The sequence below is a fragment of the Heterocephalus glaber genome, unplaced genomic scaffold (genome assembly GCF_053883595.1).
Source record: "Heterocephalus glaber isolate CG9 unplaced genomic scaffold, H.glaber_assembly_v1.0 deba00000676, whole genome shotgun sequence".
In the NCBI taxonomy this organism is placed as follows: Eukaryota; Metazoa; Chordata; class Mammalia; order Rodentia; family Bathyergidae; genus Heterocephalus; species Heterocephalus glaber.
In genome coordinates this window covers 940720-961483 of record NW_028258156.1, presented here as the reverse complement: position 1 = coordinate 961483, position 20764 = coordinate 940720, and the positions used below count along the sequence as shown (strand labels likewise).

The 20764-nt window shown below is 40.3% G+C and overlaps 1 protein-coding gene across 7 annotated transcripts in view; it reads left to right on the top strand.

The window, feature by feature from the left end:
- Positions 1-3561: 3561 nt before the first annotated feature.
- Wipf3 (WAS/WASL interacting protein family member 3) overlaps positions 3562-20764 on the top strand; it is a 127732-nt gene continuing 110529 nt past the window's right edge. For 6 of the 7 annotated variants that reach the window (XM_087206586.1, XM_021254078.2, XM_087206587.1 and 3 more), the window contains exon 1: positions 3562-3823. The gene's annotated coding sequence lies outside the window, so the exon portion shown is untranslated. Of the gene's footprint in view, positions 3824-6717; positions 6840-20764 lie in introns of those variants that run through there. The other variant, XM_021254077.2, reaches the window with a different exon arrangement.

Here is a 20764-nt window from a genome sequence, read left to right as displayed (position 1 = left end):
TAATCTCAATTGTGTCAATTTGATTGGCTTGGGAAATACTAAGGGATTTAGGAAAGCACACTTCTGGGTGTGTTGAGTAGGCCTTGGATGATGACTGTGGATATTACACCTGGTGCCTTTCCCCCTTCCTCTCCAATACCTTTCCCCTTCTCTGTTTCCTGGCCAACTTGAACTAAGACTTTTTGCTCCACTGTGCCCTTCCACCATAATGTTTCTGCCTTGGAGCCAGCCAACCATGGACTGAATCCCTTGAATCTGTGAGCCAAACTAAACCTCTCCTCCTATAAGCTGTGGGTGTCAGGTATTACGTCCCAGTGAAGGGAAAGCTAACTAATATAGTTCTCCTTAGAATGAGTTATAAGAGCAATCTGATCCCTCAAACTCCTTCTGGCTCCCTCCCTCAACATAATATCTCTCTGTCACACACACACAAAAATGCTGCTGCCATTGTGACATCCTCTAGAGGGGCTATAAGGTGAAGCAGTCACAGGGACCCTTATCAAAGCCAGCACTATGCTGTTTGGACTTTCACCCTCTAAAACTGTGAAGTATTTCATTATAGTGATGAAAATCTGACTAATACGCTAGATAAGATGTTACTCTGCAAGTCTTGACAGGGTGAGTTCTCTGGTAGTGGTGGTGGTGGTGGTGCAGATGCACCAATGAGATTGGATAGATTCAACGGGTAAGGTTTGATATCTCTCTCTGGATGGGTGGAGAGATGGGCAATAATGAGAGTGAATCAGGTTTGGGACAAAGACCATGATTTGGTTTGAAACATGGGGCTTGAAGTTCCTGGACTACCTCACTCTTTCAAGCTTTCTTTCCCCTGAAGTGTTTTCTCTTCCCAAGTTTCTAGCAGGAGAAATTCCTGTTCATCCATGGAAGCTCACCTCAAGTATCACTGTCCCTTTCTACCTCCCATAGACAGACTACATCATTTTTCTGTATTAGCTTTCTATCCAGGACATGCTCCTTCATGACAGAGAATTGCAGCACTCTATTTACAAGTTTGTGTCCACTACTAAGCTGTGAGCTCCCTAGGTGCACAACTGTGAATCCATCTTTGCACTTTCAGCCCCAGTTCAGTAACATCTGTAATGGCTGATCTACAAATAATTGAGGAATTGAAGTGCAGACATGTAGAAAGCAACTAGGATTTCTATACTGCCTTTCTCCTAGAGCTCAGAAAGCTACAGAACAGATATAAATACATGTTTGAAATTAGCAGATGAGCTATTCCAAGTAGATGGTGAGTGATGGGAGTAGAATAAAGGCTTTTTGCCTTTTACTGAGTCATTCCATTAGTTAGGAATATATTTGGCCACAAGGTTAGAAAACTCAATCTCACTGGCTTAAACAAACAAGAGCTATTTTCTCACATAATAAATAGTTTAGAGGTAGACAGTTGTCGTCTTTGGTTCAGGTGCCTAGCAATACCACATTGACTCTATTTTCCCCAGTGTTGTCCTGAACTATTAGCTTTTTGCCCTTCCATTCGCTGTCTCTTGGTTGTAGCCCACTAGGAAAGTCTTTCTCATTTGGCACATAAAGACCGTGGGAAATGGAAAGGCAGAGCTAACCAAAGATTTTTTAACTCCTCCCCACTAAGCCCTCATTCAACTCATTGGTCAGAACTGGTCATGACTTCCTTAGCTGTAAGAAAGGCTGGACAGTCTGCAAGGGGGCTGTCATAGTAGTCTTGGATCCATCCTGAGCCTACGTTCGGTCCCCAGGAAGAACCAGAGAATGGTTGGGCTTTCAGGAAGATGACTCACAGGGCTGCCACTGAACAAATGCCATCCTCCAAGAAGAGCTCATTTCTTCTCAACAGTATACACATTCTGGTGGAACTGGATAGGAATGAATCCTGCTGTAATGTCCATAGAAATGAGGTGCTAATGGGAGGGATACCATGCTTGTATGTGAGACTTTGGGCCTGAATGTGAGGCCTCATGAAGCTTTCAGCCCCAAATGTCCCCATTTTCCAGATTCCTCATTTACTATCTTTGCATCTTTCAAACTTTAAAACAACAACAATTACTTGATCCACACCAGCACCCATCCCTCTTATAACTAGCTCATGTTTGGGCTGCTGTCTCTCCAGTCCCACAGAAATGCCATCTGCAAATGTATCCTTTTGTCCTTTTTCGAATTGGGATACTAGTAGTTATATACTTAATGAGCGAGGCCATTAGGAGCTTCTGGATATTTTGGATTTTATTTTTAGTAACAGCATTCAAAATGGTTGATGACTTTCAGATTGGAGTACTGTTCTTCAGATTTCTTGTGCACTATCATTTATTATGGTCCTAAAGAGAACAGGACTGGAAAAGCACAGGACCAATAGAGGAAGCAAGTACTTTATCAGTTTCCACTGGCCACACACACACCCCTCTTCACCTAAACCCAAAGAGAAAACCATGTTCTTGACAACATAAAGGTGAAATACATCCTGAGAGCATTATTAATCTTTGCTATAAGCATAAGCCTACACACTGTCGGGCTATAAACATGACTAATTAAGAAAGCAGCTGAAGGCTGTTTGAGGAACTTACTTTGAGAGCAGCTGCTACAAAATCTAAACCTGGAGCCAGGTTGCAATCCCTGTGTGTGATACCCACTGCTGGCTATGACTGCTCCTTCCCCTGTGTTCCCATGCTCTTCTTCAGCCTCCTGGGAGCACTGAGCACAGGCCTCCCTCACCAGCACACCCTGGGGCCCCAAAGAGTCTGTGGCTCACAGATACTTCAAGACTGAAGGAGCTAGTCGAGAGTCCAGGAGTACACTTTTAGCTGGCAGGAATTCCCAGGCCAGGAGAGATAGCCAATGCTGCCCACTGATAATTGCACTTGGAGGAATATAGCACATCAGCTGCAGACACAATCTTCCTCATCCTTCAAGGGTCTGAACTTGAAATGTGATGGGGATTTGCTGGCCATACCAAGTTCTTCCTGCCCCTCACCTTTCCTGTTTTCTCTGCCCTCTGGCCCCACCTAAAATCACCTGTCTCCCTGGGTCACCAGGATAACATGAGCTTGCCCTTCAGTTCTCTGGAGTGCCATCAACTGCTGGAGAAACCTCTGACCTGCCCTCCATGTCTGGATAGGGTGCCTCCTCTTTGTGTGCTCACAAGACCTCAGGACACACACACCCACGCGCAAGAGCGCGCTCACGCGCGCGCGCGCGCGCGCGCACACACACACACACACACACACACACACACACGACTCTGTGTTTCAATCGCACACAGGTTGGCTTCCCTTTCCAAACTACTAGGGCAATTCCACTAGGGCAAGAGGCTACCTTGCTCCCTCTTTTGTTCCTATTTACTTATGACACCGACTGAGCTAAGGATGGGCTCGTGAATTTGGGAATGAATGGCAAGAGTGGTGTGTCCCCAGAGTGGCTGAGCTGGGCCATAGGTCGCCCGCAGAACAGCCCCTATCTGGGGAATTCTAGCCCGAGGTCCCGAGCTCCCCGCAGCTCAGGCTGGGGACTCTGTACCTGGGAGGCGAGTCGCGCGCTGGGCCCGCCTCCCGGGTGCCAGAGCGACCCCGCCCGCCCGGGCAGCGTCCCTGCTAGCTAGGCTGCAGCGGCTGCCGGGCTGGAACCCGAGAGCAGGTGGGGGCGACGGCCCCGCCTCCTCGTCCCAGCAACACCAGAGCTGGGCCGGGCAAGAGCAAGACACACGGAGCGCAGCGGCTGCACTGGCTCCGCCTTGGAGCACGGGCGCTGCGGGACGGAGTCCGGAACCGGCAGGCGACGGCGGGAACGGCGGCGGGAGCTCGAGACCAGCCTGACTCAGCACGGCCAGCGGCAGGTAGCGGCTCCGAGCGCGTGTACCGATCAGTGCCCTACGGGGAAAGGGTGGTGTCGTGGCTCGCTCAGGCCAGTCCCCAGCCAGAGTGGCCTCAGGCGGAGGCAGAGGTGCTGCGCTAGTGCCAGGGCCCAAGAGACCTCCGCCGGGCTGCAGCCCTAGCGCCCGACACCCGCTGTCCACCACACCTCCCGGACCGGGCCAGGAAGGGACCACGGAAGGAACCAGGTCACCACGGGATTGCCTGGTGACTTCCCGGGACCCGACTCTCCCGTGACAGGCCCTGGCGGCAAGGCCTCCTCGGCCTGGTCCTTCTCGACGCTTTCCTTCCCCCACCCCTGAACAAAAGGCCGGGGTCTCTCTGGGATGGGGGCTGTCGCGGGAAGGCTAGGGCTAGGGAATCATGGAGCCAGAGGTGCTTCTGGAAATACAGAAGCAGCCCCCGGTGAGGAAGCCAACTCCAGAGATGAGAAATGACTTGCCCAAGGTCACACAGCTCTGGTGAGGGGGACCGGGTGGGGTGCCGAGCGCAGGTGTCCGGACTCCCCTTCCGGGCCTGGAGTCAGTAGTCAGACTGTGTGCCAGCAGATGACATCTGGCCGCAGAAGGGGTTTAGAGTCCTTTGGAGGGGTCGGGGAGAAGGTGGCAGACACCCCTGCTCGATTTATCCGGAGAGGGGTGGGCGCCCCGCCGCCTGGCATCTCTGGGGAAGCTGGCCAGGTCTCCGTGGGCTGGCAGGCGCTGGCTCATAGGAACGGCGCCTTCTGAGGTGGCTTGCCCGCAGCGTGGGTGTGCCCGGGCCGGGCGTGGGGACCGAGTGTGCACGCTCCCTGGAAAGAAGTTCTTCGGGAAAGGGCCGGGAGAACAGCTCCTGGAGCGCTGGGACAGACCGGCAGCAGCCCTGCTTTGGGGACCGGCTGCATTTGGAAGGAAAGTCACTCTATAGCAGGAAGTAGGGCTGTCACTTTGCCTTTCTGTGCCTCACTTCCTTGGGGGTAAACGAGGGCCTTTGTTTGCCCCACCTGTGTGAATTAGAAAGTTTGTGCTCCTCAGTCTCCTCTTTGCCAGAATCCTTTGTCACTTTAGAGGAAGACTGAGGTACAGGTCTTGCGTCAGTGTTCATCGTTATCACTGAGACTGCAGGCTTCTCTTAAACAAAACCAAAACTCTACCCAAAGGACAGGGTCAGAAGAGGCTCTGCCTTTGGGCCTTGTACTGACCCAGTCAGGGGAGGAGGGAGGCTCCGGGTACTGGAAATCTTCCCCACCTTGCCCTACGTGGTGGGCACATAGGTGTGTACATATGCAAATTTAGGGACGTAGACCCTTGAGACTTGTGAACTTTACTTATGTAAGTTTTACCTCAATAAAAAAGTAAATAAATGTTTAATACTAAAATCCACTCACTGTGGTAGCACAGATTGCTGCAGTTTTCCAGTTAATGTGTTTTAAAGATACATTTAAAAACCACAGAAACCAAAGCAGGAAAAATAGAGGAGGCCAGGGGAGCAAAATAAAGTTCAGAAATAACAGGAAATGGCACATCCACTTTGCAAAATGCCTGTTCATGTGTTACCTTGTATGATTCTCAACAGGTCTTGAAAGGGAGGTGTTATTATTGTGCCTTTTCTACAGATGAGAACAAAAAAAAATGACAGATTAAATGACTTGCTCAAGGAATCTGAGAATAAGAACCCAGGAACATAGGCTTAAATTCTAGACATGCACCACACCATTAACAGGCAATTTGGAGGCACCCCAAACAGGGCAGAACATTAGGGTGACAGGCTTGTAGGGTAGCTTACCAGAAATACAGGGCTGCAGTAGAGCTGCAGTAGGGCCGCAGGGTCCCTCCTTTTTGTTCCTCCAGGAGTCTGTTTCCATGTGATTGTGAGAGTGACATTGTGCTACACTAAGTTCGCCAGCAGCAGAAGGGATGGAGGAAGTGTGTCTAAGAACATACAGTTTTAGGAACAGAAGAGAGCCAGCTGGTCCAGCCTGGCAACGCTCTTATTTGGGAGATGTATTGTTCAGAATCCATATAGTACAGGTTGTGATTTTTGCAGTCACTCCAACACACACAAAGAATCAATAATAGAACCTAGAAAAGATCTGGGAAACAAAAATTAGATTAACAATTGAAGAGAACAAAAGGAGGAACAGTCAATTTTTCTTGTATTCTTGAATTTATAAATATATTTATTAATGTTACAGCTAAAAACATAGAAAAATAACTAGGAAGAAGGCAGAAACTTTGTTTTGTAGCAAAACCTTTTATACATATACATATATATAAACTTTAGGGTACAGTAAGATTATGTCTAGGGAGAAATTTGTCCAAATGTGTGTTCTAGTGATTTTATAATTCTGCCTAAAATGTAGAAGTTAGAGAAATAGAAACATGCTTGTTTTACCCATCACAGAGTTGAGTGCTTGTCTGATTTTTGGAATTATGAGGGTTTGATGTAGATGCTGGGTTAAGTGGGGGCATCTATGGAGGCATCGCTGGGTGAGTTCCCTCAGCCAAGTGCCATCAAGTGTGATTATGCATCACAAAGTTATCTTTAGGCAAGTTTTGCCTTGTCACAGTAGTGTTCCTGCCATCTGGCTGCTGGAATATTTAAAAAGGAATAGTAATATTTGACTGACTTTGCTGATAGCATAGCAAAATAAACTTGAAGAGGGAACTATCAAATAAGAGTGATAGTGAGAAAATGATTAATTACTTCTTACTTTGCCACTGCACAGAACCGATGAGACATGTGCTTCCCAGCTGATGCAGAGCAGGTGCAGCATATGAGGAATTGTGTAGTGAACTGCAGAGTTCAAGTGTCAGGGAGATAAAGGAAAACAGAGCAAATGGGGCACAAACACTGGGCGGGCATTATGTGAGCCAAGCACTGTGGAGGAAGACGTTCAAGTGCATCTCAAAGAAATACTCATCCTGTGTGGGCGATGCATGCCAGTGAGACCCTGAATCCACCATGGTGGCATCCAGAAGAGAAGCCTGCCTATGGACTGTGAGTAAGAGTCAGCCCAGCCTTAGGTGGGAGGGGACAGCAGCCAGCCTCAGAATTTTGAGTTTCTGGAAGCAGGTGTTCACATGCATGTGTGCATCTGAGCTAGGGTCCAGCCTGCCCCTCACTGCTCCTTAGGAGCTGTGAGCAACTCATGAGGGGCCTGGGCTGAAAGCTTCATCTGTACAAAATGATCACAAGAGCCCTGTGAGGAAGCAGAGTTATCCTTCCTCCCATTCCTAAAGGGAACACAGAGACCAAGGGCTAAGCAGGTCTCAGAATGATCACGCGTGTCCTGCTCTGGTCTCCTTTGAGTCCTCTCATGCTAGTCCCATGATGCCCATGATCCACCTGGCTCTCCCTTGTACTTGAGTTCCTGGAGGGCAGGTGCTCTGTCTGTTTTATCTCTGTTCCCAGCACCTGCACCGTGTCTGGCGCATGGTGAGTCCTCCCTAAATGTTGTGGGATGAATGATTGAGTGAGTGAATGAGTGAATGTATGAACATCTTTAACAGTGTTTCAAGATGAAAAGCTGATTGTGTTTTAGATCTTTTATTCTAACTTTCATTGTTTCATTTTTCTCTGCTGATGTGGGCCATTTAGCATTGTATGGATGAAATGTATATGTTTTGCCTTTAGGGCTCAAGGATGCTAAGCTCAGCCTGTAAGATCAGAAGGCCTCTAATTCTTCAAGAGATTAAATATTATTTTTCTTTTGAATAACTTATGCTATTTAGGATATCTGGGCTTGAGTCTTCCACTTATCACTAACTTGCTGTATGATTTTAGACAAGTTACTAACCTCTCTCTGCCCTAGTTTTGTAGACTGTAAAATGAGAATAATAAAAGTATTTATCTCATATTTAGGCTAAATAAGATAGGCTCAATACTGAGGACAATGCCTTATTTATGTCAATATTCAATAAATTACCAAAAATTTTATTATGATGATGATTTGTGCTTTTAAAAGTTATTTGCTCTCAATATTCTCTGTTCCATAAAGCACTTGAGGACTTTTCAAAAACAGGTAGTAAGCCAGAAGTGTAGCTCAATGGTAGAGCACTTGCCTAGCATCCATGAGGCCCTGGGTTCAATCCCCAGTAATGAAAACATAATGGAGTAAACAACATAAAATTAATAGGCTATGAACTGGGCTAAAGGGCATTCAGAGAATAGAGACTTAGATAGAGTTAGAGGTAATTTAGAGAACAAGAATATATCATAAGGTGAAAGCAGTTTCCACAAATAGGATTAAAAAATTGTTAGAGCTTCCCAGCAGCCAAAACAAAAAGGAAATAGTTACCCGATCCACAGCGACCATGAGATAAAAACAGATCAGTTACATAGCTTTTCCTGGTCCTGAAACCTGGGATAACTTTCTCCTGGCAGCTCTTCAAAGCAGTTCCTGTTGCCATAGAGATCCAAGTCTTCAACATCCTCCCTGCCTGGTCCCTCCCTAAACACAATGGAAGTTTTGTCGTAGAGTAAGTGTTTCCTAGAACTTGATAGACTGCAGTTCCAGAGACATAATCCCAGGGCACACCCCACTAAATGCTCCTCTATGTGGTCCAGGGGCTTGCTATTTTCTTAGCTAGGCTTGCTGAGTGCCTGAGAGAGTAGAAAGATTCTTCCTTCCAAAGATGATAATTCTTCTGAGTGCCAAATGGACACCTCATCTATGAGAATATTGGCTCTGGTTGAATCCAATTAAATTAAGAACCAGATCAGTTCACATCATCCGGAAAAGGTCTGAGGATGTCATTATGCTCATACGTTCATTAATAGATTATGTAGTCATGAATTTTCTTGGTGTTAGTACTTCAGGGTTTCCCTTTAGCTGCAATTTTTACCACCTTACTTGGAAAAGAAAAAAGTTTAGTGCTAATAAAAATAAACGATATTGAATTTTTAAAACCTTTTATAATTGAAATAATAGTGGTCATATTGTTTCAGTCTTTTTCCATATGTACATTTTACACATACTACATATATGTTTTATATATGTGTGAGGTGATTGAAAAATGTGACGAATGTTTCAATTTTTTTAAATTTACAACAATAAAAGACATTCCCATCAATCTCTCTTAGAATACTTCCCCTCACTTCAAACACACTTATCCCATTGTTCTTGGCACTTTGTCAAGCAGTTTTGGAAGTGCTCTTTCCTAAGTGTCTTTATGAGGTGTGATCAAAAAACACAGTGAACGCTGCTGTGAAATGCCACCCGATGCAAAGGCAGGCTCATAAAAACATGACAGCGAGTCCCCATCCACTTTATTCGCTGGATCTGGTGCCACGTAATTTCTGGCTCTTCCCCCAAATCAAAATGACCATGAACGGTAAACATTTTTAATTGATTCGGGACATCGAGTAGCTGCAACAACACAACTAAAGACATTCGCAAAAAAAGGACTTCCAGAACTGCTTCAGAAAGTGGCAAGAACAATGGGATAAGTGTGTTGCAAGTGACGGATAGCATTTGAAAGGGGATTAATGGGATTTTGTCTTTTACTGTTATGTTTTGTAAAATGTAACACTCAGCATATTTGAGGGGCAGACACAAGTTTATTTGTTATGTGGAACTAGACTCCCAGCAAAGGCAGTCCCTGGCTGGTGCAGGAGCCCACCTCACACAATGCTGTTAGAGACCAACCTCTTTCATTTCCCCATTTCTCAATCCTCAGCCTGTAGGACTTCATTCTAAATCTAGTTGCCTCATGGTTACAAGATAGCTGCTGTGTCCCTAAGCTAACATCTATTCTCTAGGCAAGAAGAAAGGAAAGTGCAAATTACTAAAGAATGAAAGTCATTTGATTAAGGATGTTTTTGAAAGTGATACCCTTCCCAAACTACCACTTAAATTTCACTGGTCAGAAAAGTGTTACAAGGTTACTTCAAATATGAATCTGAGAAATAAAATATTTTAGTTGCATAAATTGCAACGCTTCCTTCCAATTAGTGCTGTGAGGAGGAAGAGGAAATGATTGAGTAGACGCCCACTAGTACAGATCTCCTCACTGATCGCCATTGTAACTCACGTCCTCGAGTTACTTAGAAATGACAGCAGGTGACTCATTAGGGTTAAATGTTATACATCTCTAGGTCTTTATGGAATTAGCACTAGAGAAGGAAACACATCCAACTGCCTCTGTGAAGATTCCTAACTCACTGTCACTGGCCTTGCTCCTTTTCTGAATATCAGATCTAAAATTGCCATTTGACAAAATACCCTAAACTCAGGGTTTCAAATTCAACTTGCTCGTCCTTGCTCATTTGTCACCCCCCACCACCACCACCATCACTTTCTCCTGCTTTTCTTTAACACTAAGGAGTCCTAGAGTTTCCTGGGCTCTTCCTTCTCTCCCATCCTAGACATCCATTCTAATTTTCTCCTTGGCTCTATCTCATTACTGTTACCCTAATTCAAATAAACACCCTTTCTTGCTCATCTGGATTTCCAAATTGGTCTGTTTGCTGTTTCTTCTCCTTACAATTTGTTTGCCATATATAGGTTTCTCCAGTGTGCTGTTTGGAAATCACAAATGTCTAACAAAGTCTTTTCAAATTGTTATTAACACATATTAATGGGACTCACTGTGGTATTTCCATCCATGCATACATTGTGGATTGATCTAAAACTCTCAAGTAAAGCCCACCTCTGACAGCCTGGCTCTATGACCACATCCACAGACTCCTACACTGGCACACGGCACAACTCTCCCATACCCTCCTGCAGCCGTGGTTTTTACTTGTCGGTGACCCAGGAAGCAATTACCTTTCATTTATGTTTCCAAAGTGTTTATATTTCTATTGATATTTTTTGCCCTAGATTCTAATTTGCCTGATATTAATAATGATGTATCAGGGCTAGGGATTTAGCTCAGTGGTTCCGCTGCCTGCCTCGCAAGCACAAGGTCCCGAGTTCAATCCCCAGTACCAAAAAAAAGAAAAAAAGACGCATCAGTTTGGGGTTTTTTTATTAACAGCTTTATTGTGATATGATTCACATAACATGAAAGGCACCTTTTTAAAGTATAAAATCTCAGTGGTTTTTAGAATATTCACAAAGGTGCTTCCATCACCATTATTTAATTTAAGACATTTTCATTAGCCCAAAAGAAACCCATATACAGTCATTTCCTGCCTCTGCAGTTCCTATCACAAATCTACTTTTTATTTGTTGCTTACATATTTTGGACATTTCATATATGTGAGGTTTTTTGGATTGGCTTCTTTCCTTAGCACCATATTTTTAAGGTTCATCCACATTACACCATCCATCAGTACTCCATTTCTTTTCATTGCCGAATAATACTCTGTTATATGGTATTGTGTTTATCCATTCATAAGGTGATGGACATTTGAGTCATTTCCACATTTTATTGTGAGTAATGCTTCTGTGAAAGTCTTTGTGAACATATGTTTGCACTTTTCTTGGGTAGATCCCTTCAGTGGAATTGCTGGTGAAATCATGGTAAAATTTTGCGTTCACATTTTGAGAGGCAACCTTTTGCCAAGTGGTTGCACTAGTTCACATGTGCGTCAGCAGTGTATGAGTATTTCACACCAATTTTTCAGTCTCTTGCTTTTATTTTCATTTTTCCATTTTCAACTTTGAAGCATCATTTTATTTTGGCAGTGCTTCTTGTAAAGAAGATACCAATATTTTTAAAAAACAATTTGAGTAGTTCCGTCTTTTTGTAAGGGAATCTAAAAACCTTTTTACTGCTGATTGCTGATACACTGGAAAGTATTTTGGTTTTTTTATATACCATATGCTTTCTTGTTACCTCCCCCACCCCTTTGCTGCCTTTTCCTAGAAAAGTTCCTGGCATATAGTAACCCTCAATAAGTAACCATCAGCAGTTATTATGAGCTATCATGTGTGGATAAGAATCATGTATCTGTAGATTTATTTATTCATTAAATATTTATTAATTACTTGTAATTACGTTCAGAGTTTTACTTAGTGACCAACATAGTGACTAACAAGTGGAAGGTCAGTAAATATGATCATTACTCATTGTATACATGTATTGAATTGTCACACTGTACCTATAAATATGTACCATTATTACATGTCAATGAAAATAATCAATATTTACTGCTTTGCATGGACTACGCAGAGATCGGTGTACTTGGAAAAAGCTAGGGAAGCAGTAGAAAAGGCATTGATTTTGGATCAGACTCATTTAGGTTCCATTTTGTTTTGTCACAACCCAGCTATTTGACCTGAGTGTGACTACTTTACATCATTGAGCCTTCCTTTACTCATCTGTGACTCTGTCATGCAGAGTTGTCTTGGGGTGTGAAAGGTAATTATATAAGTAAAAATCAGAATGACTAAATAGGGAGTATAGTCAGAACATTTGAACTGTTTTGTTAATGAACTGTTTAACAAAACAATCTTCCATGTGTTTGTCTCTTTTATTTGTGCTGAGCATAGTACCCTGGGCCTTGTGCATGGGAGGCAAATGCTCTACCAGTGAACTAAACCCTTAGCCCCAGTGTCCATCAGTATTAAGACACCAACCACATAAGCTCAGGGAATAAATTTATAATGTAAAATGATACTGGTTCTTTCCTATGTGTTTGACATAAACTGTTACTGCCCTATCAGAGCACAGGACAGTTTCCTCCCTCATATGGGAAAATCAAGGAAAAGAACCAGTGGTGTGCTTTCTACTCCCTCTTAATGAAACAAAATTAAATTTTAAGTCTCCACTGCCCCTTAGGTTGTTTTTTCTAACATTCTTTTAAGATTTGAACGTCTTAATTGTGCTGCTTTACAGCAATTCAGTGGCAAAATAAAGTAGCTTCAGAAATAGGTAAGATAATTACCTAAAACATGAGTTTAAAATTCACCTTCCTCACCTTTTAACAGGTTTATCATGACTTATTGGTGTTCTGGCTTTCACCCAAATGTATATGCCCTAAAAGTTTTAGAAATTTACCTGCGGACTTCTAGAAGGAAGGCTAAAGTGTAAACTAGGTTCATGCCAGGTACTCTGCATTCCTGTTGTTCATGGATGCTCATTGAGTTTTAAATGATAGTGTTTGATCTGTAGTCATTTTAACATTATTCATGTAAATTACATACCAAAGAATGGTGGGCAGAATAGCGGTCTATAGGAACTGGAGGTGCAGTATTTTGTAGCTAGGGGAACAAAACCATCAGTTGTTACTTCAGACCTGTGTACCTCCTGGACAGAATCCTTGTGTTCTTGCAACTGATGAAGAGCAAGGATCAGTTACAACTGGAACCAACTTACATATGATTTATGCCCAATAGGGAATCATGTCTTAAAACCATCTCTTGTTACATGCTACCTGTGTGTTAATAAGAGTTATACCTTAGGGTTATGATTGGTTTGAGGAGAACCATTTTATTCCACTCTTGCCTATTTTACTATGCCTTTGGTCAGCCACCTCTAACACTTGTACATGGCTGTAGGAGTGAGTTCAGTTGCAGCAAAAGTCTGCATGTGGTGATGCCCACCATAGTTCTAGTAGCTCCTCAATTGGATCAAGTCACCAAGATGATTTTAATTGTCCTCTTAATTCATCTGTATTTACCTTTTAGGCATCGAGCATTCTCCTAATTCAGATAACACAAAACCTTCTTTTAAAAAATATTTCTTTACAGTTCTTCCAAATAGAGTTCTCTGTGTTGGGAGCCCATGAGTTTTACATTCTCAATTAATTTTTGGAATAGGTGACAGTGCACACGATACCTATTTCCAAAAGTGTAAAAAAGATATGCAGTGTAAAGTAAGTCTTCCTCACACCCCATTCTCAGGCCATTTAGTTGTTGTGCATTCTTCCTACATAGGCCATATGTGCGCACACATATGCTTAAGAATGTATGTGAAAATGCACAGCACCAGTGAAGGCACTCTAGGTTTAGATACACTTCTGCTGCTTATCATTCATTTACTATAACCTGAAGGCTATTTCATATTAATATACATAGGGCTACCATATTCTTTTGTTGTTGTTGTTACTGGGTATAGAACTCAGGACCTTGCGCTTGCAAGGCAGGCACGGTGCCACTGAGGTAAATCCCCGGCTCTAACATATTTTTTTTAATAGCTATCTAGCATGCCATTAGAGAATATAAATCATTACTTGTTATCTAGTTCCCAGATGATGACTATATAAGTCATTTCTAGTCTTTAAATATTTTTTAAAATGTTGAAATGGATGTCACTGTACATGCTTTTCTTCACAAATTATTGGAAAGAGAAGTTCCTAGAATTGGAAAATACATGTTAAAGTTTCATACATTTGCCCACTGTCCTTTACAGAGTTATGCTAATTTATATTTTCACCAATAATTACGAGAGTGACTGATTCCCTGCATTCTCCCCAACACATATTTATCAAACTTTTGAGTTTAGCCAATCTGATAGATAAAACATGGTATTTTATTGTGGTGTTGACTTGCATTCTCTCATGGTGAAGAAAGGGAATGTCTTCAAAAGTGTTTTAATGCCGTTTGTATTTCCTTAGCAATGAATTGTTTGTGTCCTTTGTACCTGTCACATCTTTTATTGGATTATTGCTATTATGGCCTATAGGAATACTTTATACAGGAAATAAAACCGTCATTTAATTTTAATTTTAATTTACTGTAATCCTTCCTCCAAATTGTGGTATGATTCATTTTAATATAACTATCTTCCAATTTATAATATAACTTTTGGTTTTATCATGTTTTATGCATGCAAGTACTTAATATTCTGCAGAAACTTTTTCCTTTATAGCTTTTAGAAAGGTCTTTTTGACTTTGAGATATTTTAAAAAATTCTCCCATATTTTATTTTAATATATTATGATTTCCTTTTGTAGAAATCAAAATTTTGTTGCTTTGGAATTTATTTTAATGTAAGATACGTGATCCTTACATTTTTATCCAACTGAATTCTTTCCATATTGCTACCTAATTTTCTTAATAATTGTTATTATATAACTTATTCTCCCTTATATGAAATGTCTTTTTCTGTAACCATAACCAAACTCTGCAAAAATACTTAGATCTATTTTCGGGCTCTCAGTTTCATTACCTCACTGATTCTCTTTTTTTTTTTTTTTAGTACCAGGAATTGAACTCAGGACCTTGCACTTGCGCGGCAGGTGTGGTGCCATTGAGCTAAATCCCTGGCCCATACTGATTTATCTATATATTATTACCAAATTATTTTAATGAGTGAAGCTTTATAATTTGTTATGTGATGACTAACATTTGTATAATATGTGGACTTTCTGCTCTTCTCTGTTTTCCCCACGTCTTCTCTGTTTCTCAGTATGGTTTTAAAGTTTTATTTCATGTTTTGCTAAGTTTCTGCTTAGGCATCCTTTTGTAAAGTTGCTACTGTGAACACAATTATTTCATGATATTTTCTAGCAATTATGTTTATTTACATGTACTAGAGCTAACTTTTGGATTTTGTTTATTGATTTTGAAGAGCCACTTTTTGTAACTTTCTTACAAGTGGAAATAATTTCTCAATTGAGTATTTTAGGTTTTCTGTACATATTGTCATATCTTTTGAGAAAAATGACAAGTTAAGCCTCCTTCTTACTAAATAATATATATTTTATTTCTTTATCTAATTGAACTGACTACAACCTCTAGGATGATGATACAGAGTAGTGACTATAGTATACATTCTTGTCTTGTTCCTGACTTTAACTGGAATTGATTTAATCTTTCCTCATTTGCCATGATATGTTTTCAGTGGTATCATGAATATTTCAGGGCCAGCTATGGAGTTATCTTATGGTGTATTTTTACTAGTACATGTTTACAGTGCATAATGTTTACCTTCTTTATGTGGAATTGGTATATGTACATGACACATCTTAATTCCTTTTATCATCTCCTTTCCTTCATCTTCCTCCCCACTCTCTCCATCTCCATACTTCCTTCTATCTTTTATTTTGCTATTTATTTATAATTTGGATTTCTCATATAAGAGAACCATTTTGATTAAGCTTGTGTGTCTTATTTATTTCACTTAACATTATGGTCTTGAAGTGCATCCATTTTCATACAAATGAATCAAGTTTATCTTTCTTTATGGCGGAGAAGTACTCCATTGTGTGTAAAGACCACATTTTCTTCATCCAATCATCTGTTGGTGGATACATAGGCTGCCTCCAAGATTTAACTATTACAAATCATGCTGAATCTTTCTAGTGTGTTGAATTATATCAGTAAATTTCATAGCATTGAGACATTCTTGCATTTGAACTGTACTTGGTTGGTATATATTTAGTGTGTCACACAATTCTGCTTATTTAGGCATATTGTTTTGTTCCTCTTTGTACATAAATGAGATTGGTCAGTAGTTTTGGTCAGTAGTTCTTTTTCTCATGTTTGGGTCTGAATGCTACCTGGTAAATTAACTTCTTATGGGCTGAGCAGAAGCCAATGATATGGCATTCATGCTTCTTGGTGGCAGTCTTTGATACTTTTTGTTGTTTCTTCTCTTCAGATTTTTCTCTCTTGTCTCTACTACTCTAGTAATTCATGCTTTCCTGGAAAGTTGTCCATTTTAATTCAGGTTTTCATATTTGAGCAAAATCTTGTAATATCTTCTAATGCAGTCATTATTTTTCCATCTTCTTTTCCAACTTTGTGTGTTTGTGCTCTTTCTCATTTTTTAGTTAGATGATAATTATTTTGAAAGTTTTTTTAATTCCTAAGTATTTTTAAATTCATAAATAAAAATTAGTATCTTTCTTCTACTTCCCTTAGGTTTCAATTGTTGTTATTCACACTTCCTAAGAGATTTTAATGCTTTGTTTTTTAAGTGTCATTACTTACAGCTGAGACTTCCTCTGAACATTGCCTGAGCCATGCTCTGTGTCTTCTGACTGCTACACAAAGTTTCCATTAACCTTATTTATCACTACTCATTAATTCTGGTTTTTACATCTTTGTTCCAGGAGTTATTTGATAGTTTTTAATTTTTCAAGTGATAGCATTTTTATTTATTAGGATTCTGAGCAGAGAATATTGTCTATTGTGTGTCTACTTTTTCGTTATTCAGGTTATCTTTGCATTTTTTACAGCTAATTTATAGTATTCCTATGACTTTCTTAGGAATGCTTAAAAGTGCTAATCTTATATTTTTAGTATAGATAGTCATCTTAATTTTTTTTTTTTTTTTTGGTACTGGAAATCGAACTTGGGCCCTTGTGCTTGCTCAGCAGGCGGCAAAACCACTGAGCTAAATCCCCGGCCCAGTCATCTTAATTTTTTTCTCACTTTCATTTAGCTTATTTAAGTCTTACTGTTTTATTATCCAATAAACCTGACGTGGGCAGAGAGAGATGCAGTGAGAGTCCTGTTCTGAATATAATTTTGTCTGTCCTTGAGTATATTTAAGTCTTACTGTTTTATTATCCAATAAACCTGACATGGGCAGAGAGAGATGCAGTGAGAGTCCTGTTCTGAATATAATTTTGTCTGTCCTTGAGTATCCTGTGGTTTTTATCTTATTGATTTTGTTACTATTTGACACAATTGTGTTTATGGCTGCTGACTCAAACTTTGTGTATTATACCCTTTACCATTGTAAAGAATCTGTCTTGTTTTATGTTTTCATAATTATTTCAATTTTTTCTAATTGAAATTAGGTGTGTATCTTTTATATAGCTTATAGTTGAATTTTTATCCAGTCTGAAGGCAAATCTTGTAATATATGAGTTTAACCTATTTCCATGTGTATGTTTGCTATTACTTCTATTATGTTCTGTTTTTATTGTTTAATTTGCTTTTCTATATATCCTTAATGATCTGTGTTTTTCCTTTGTTTTGTATATAGTATTTACATTTTTTCTGTTGTATTTGTACTTTTAATACACTTATTTGCACCCTTAAATATACATGATTAGTTAACTTTAAAAATATTTGACTACCTGCCTAATAGCTATAGAATCAGTATATATTTTATTCTCCATTCTATTTTTTTTGTTTGTTTGTTTTTGTTTTTTGTTTTTGGTACCAAGGATCAAACTCTAGTCCTTGTGTCTATGCAGCAGGCAGCAAAACCACTGAGCTAAATCCCCAGCCCTATTCTCCATTTTATATTCCTTTTAACGTAATAAACTCTTCCTAGTTAGAGATCTCTATTTTGATATTATTAATAGTAGTTCCATTTCTTTCAGTTACCATAAATTCATAGATGTTTCAGTCTTGATTATACAGTTAATTCATTTTCACTGTCATTTTTTAGATTCTACTTTCTCTTCTCAGCTCTCATTGGGCTGAAGTTTTTCCTTTAGTAATATCTTAAGTAAAAATTCAGGGGATAAATCTGGCATGTTTAGAAACATTTACCACTTGCCTTTTTACTGAATTGACAGTATGAGTGGGTCTTACATTATTTCTCTGGGAAATTAGGACATGGCTAATATGTGTCCAAAGCTGTATCATTTTTTCCTCCTATAGCATGTGCCTGTCTAATAAGACATAGAATTGTGTCTCTTTTAAAGTATATACAGTATTTGCCGCTATATATTTGAATATTTTTCTCCTCCATTTATTTTCCTCAGGAAAACCAATAATCCTTTTCAGCTTCTCTAACCTTTTTCAGTTCTTTGTCCCTCTCCACCCGCTCAATTTTCTCACTGTTCCATGGTGCTCAGTATGTTTTTAATGACACCTGTTTTCTTTAGGCTTTTAGTTTGGTCTTCATTTTTCTCTTTCACTTCTGCTACCTACTTTATGCTTCATCTTCTATTATCTTGCTTTATCTTCTCAGAATTCTTATCTCTGTTCCTTGAGTCCTTATCTTAAAGAGTTAATTGTTTTATTAAATTCCTTGAGTTGATAATTATATTTTTATCACAGCTTTCATCTGCTTCACAGCAGAATATTTTTCTGATGTGTCTTTTACCTGATTTTTTTTTCCTGTTTCTTTCCCCATCTTTCCCCTGATTTCTTTTCCCTATAAACCTTATACTGGTTCCCTTTCACAATTGTTCATCATAGAATGAGATGAATTCTTCTTGGAGTAATTGTTTGCAGCTTCTATTGAGGAAAAGAGCAGAGCAGGTTTGAGACCAAAAAGAATTCTCTTTGACTCTGCAAGGAGTCTCTTCCGAGAAAAAGAGGGGAGAGAGGCAGAGAGGAAAGGAACAGGAGAGAGGGAGTAGGGGGGTGGAGGGGGAGAGAGGAATGAATTTGTTACAATACCCTTATTGAAATGTAGATTTGTGTGCATGCATGCAAATAATTCTGGGCCCTCTGGTCCCCAGCCAACAGACAAGCACGGGTAATCCGGGTAATCATGAAGCTGCCCAGGACGCAGTCTCTCCTTTGCCAGAACACACCTGCTAAGATGCCTTGCCTCTGCCATACTGCTGCTCCCTGGTGGGTGTCAAGGATCTTGGCTCAATCCCGCTGCCATCCACATACAGTTCCTGCTGTGCAGGTTCTGTGTGAGGTCTGGAGCTCCCACAAATGGGACCTCTGCACCTTAACCATCCCGTGTTTGATCATCCTGGGCCCTGGGCAGTCCTAGCTCATTTATTGAAGTTCCAGGTTACAAATCTAATTTGACCAAAGAAAATGAGTTTATATTTCAGACTTCTCCTTCAATTTTTATTTTCAAATGATTTCCAAGAAAGGGAGAGAAAAGAGAAATTTTCACTCAGCCATTTTAAAACCAGAACTTAGCTTTACTTTGAAAAGTACTTTTTAATTTAGATGGCAAATGAGTAAGCTGTCTTCTTTCTGCTGCCATTTTAATAAGACCATTTCCATTTCCAAGAAACCACTATCTCATTACTTAGAAAAACAACATCTGAAAGAATTTTGATTTTAGCAAGGATCATATGCTATTTTTAATTTCTTTAATATTTATCTCAAAGAAGTACTCCTTTGCTTCTCACAGTTGTTCACATCAGGAAGGAACTAAACCTCTTCACAATTTTTAAATGGAAAAATAAATGGACATTAAAGTAAAACTGGTGGCCTATTCTCCTAGTTATCAAACTGTTCCTCCCTGGCTACACCATTTTGCAACATGTGAGGTAAGGCCTCTCAAGTAGGCACTATGAGCTTTGAGAACCCAGCTTTCAGAATGTATTTCCCACACTGAGAATGTGGTCTACCAATGGGTAGAAATTCTGCATGTCTCGTGCCTTTTAGTGTGCAATATTTTTCTCTAATAATCATTATGATTATCTAACATATGGACGCAGAGACAGAAGATTCATAATATGCCGCTGCCAAGTACAGCTCTATCTTTTGCTTGAGCAATTGGCCTAATCATTGATACATGTGTATTTACTATTGTCTGGATATATACATTCCAATGCAGTGATGCTTGGCATTTTGGCATTGTCTTTGGTCTTGGCAATTCCAAGATACCTAAGACATAGTCCCCATCTTTGAACCTTTGAGGAGCCCATGATCCAATGAGAGAAGACACATAGACCTATGAAAAAATAATTGTCAGAATACCTTGCACCGTAATAAAAGTGTGACTATTGGTCATTGTAAGCCTGTCCCAAAGAGAAGAAAATTTGTGCAGAAAAGCACAAGAGTGGCACAAGAGTGAAATTTTTAAGGATTAATAGGAATTTTCCAGGTGGTGAAGGCCATGGCATGCAGGTTCAATAGCATGGTTAAATACATAGAGATATATAGAAAAGCTATGTGTCTTAGTCTGTTTTGTGTTGCTCTAGCAAGGTATCCAAGGCTAGGAAGGTTAAAAATAAAAGAGGTTCATGGTTCTGGAAGCTTAGAAGCTTGAGATTCTGTGTCTGACAAGAGCCTGATACTATATCACAATAGGGTGGATGGCATTACATGCGGAGAGAGCAAGTGAACAAAGGAGGCTGATCCGTTATATTACCCTATGTTACAGTGGCTAATCCAGTCCTGCTCCCTCTGAGAGGTGGACATTAGT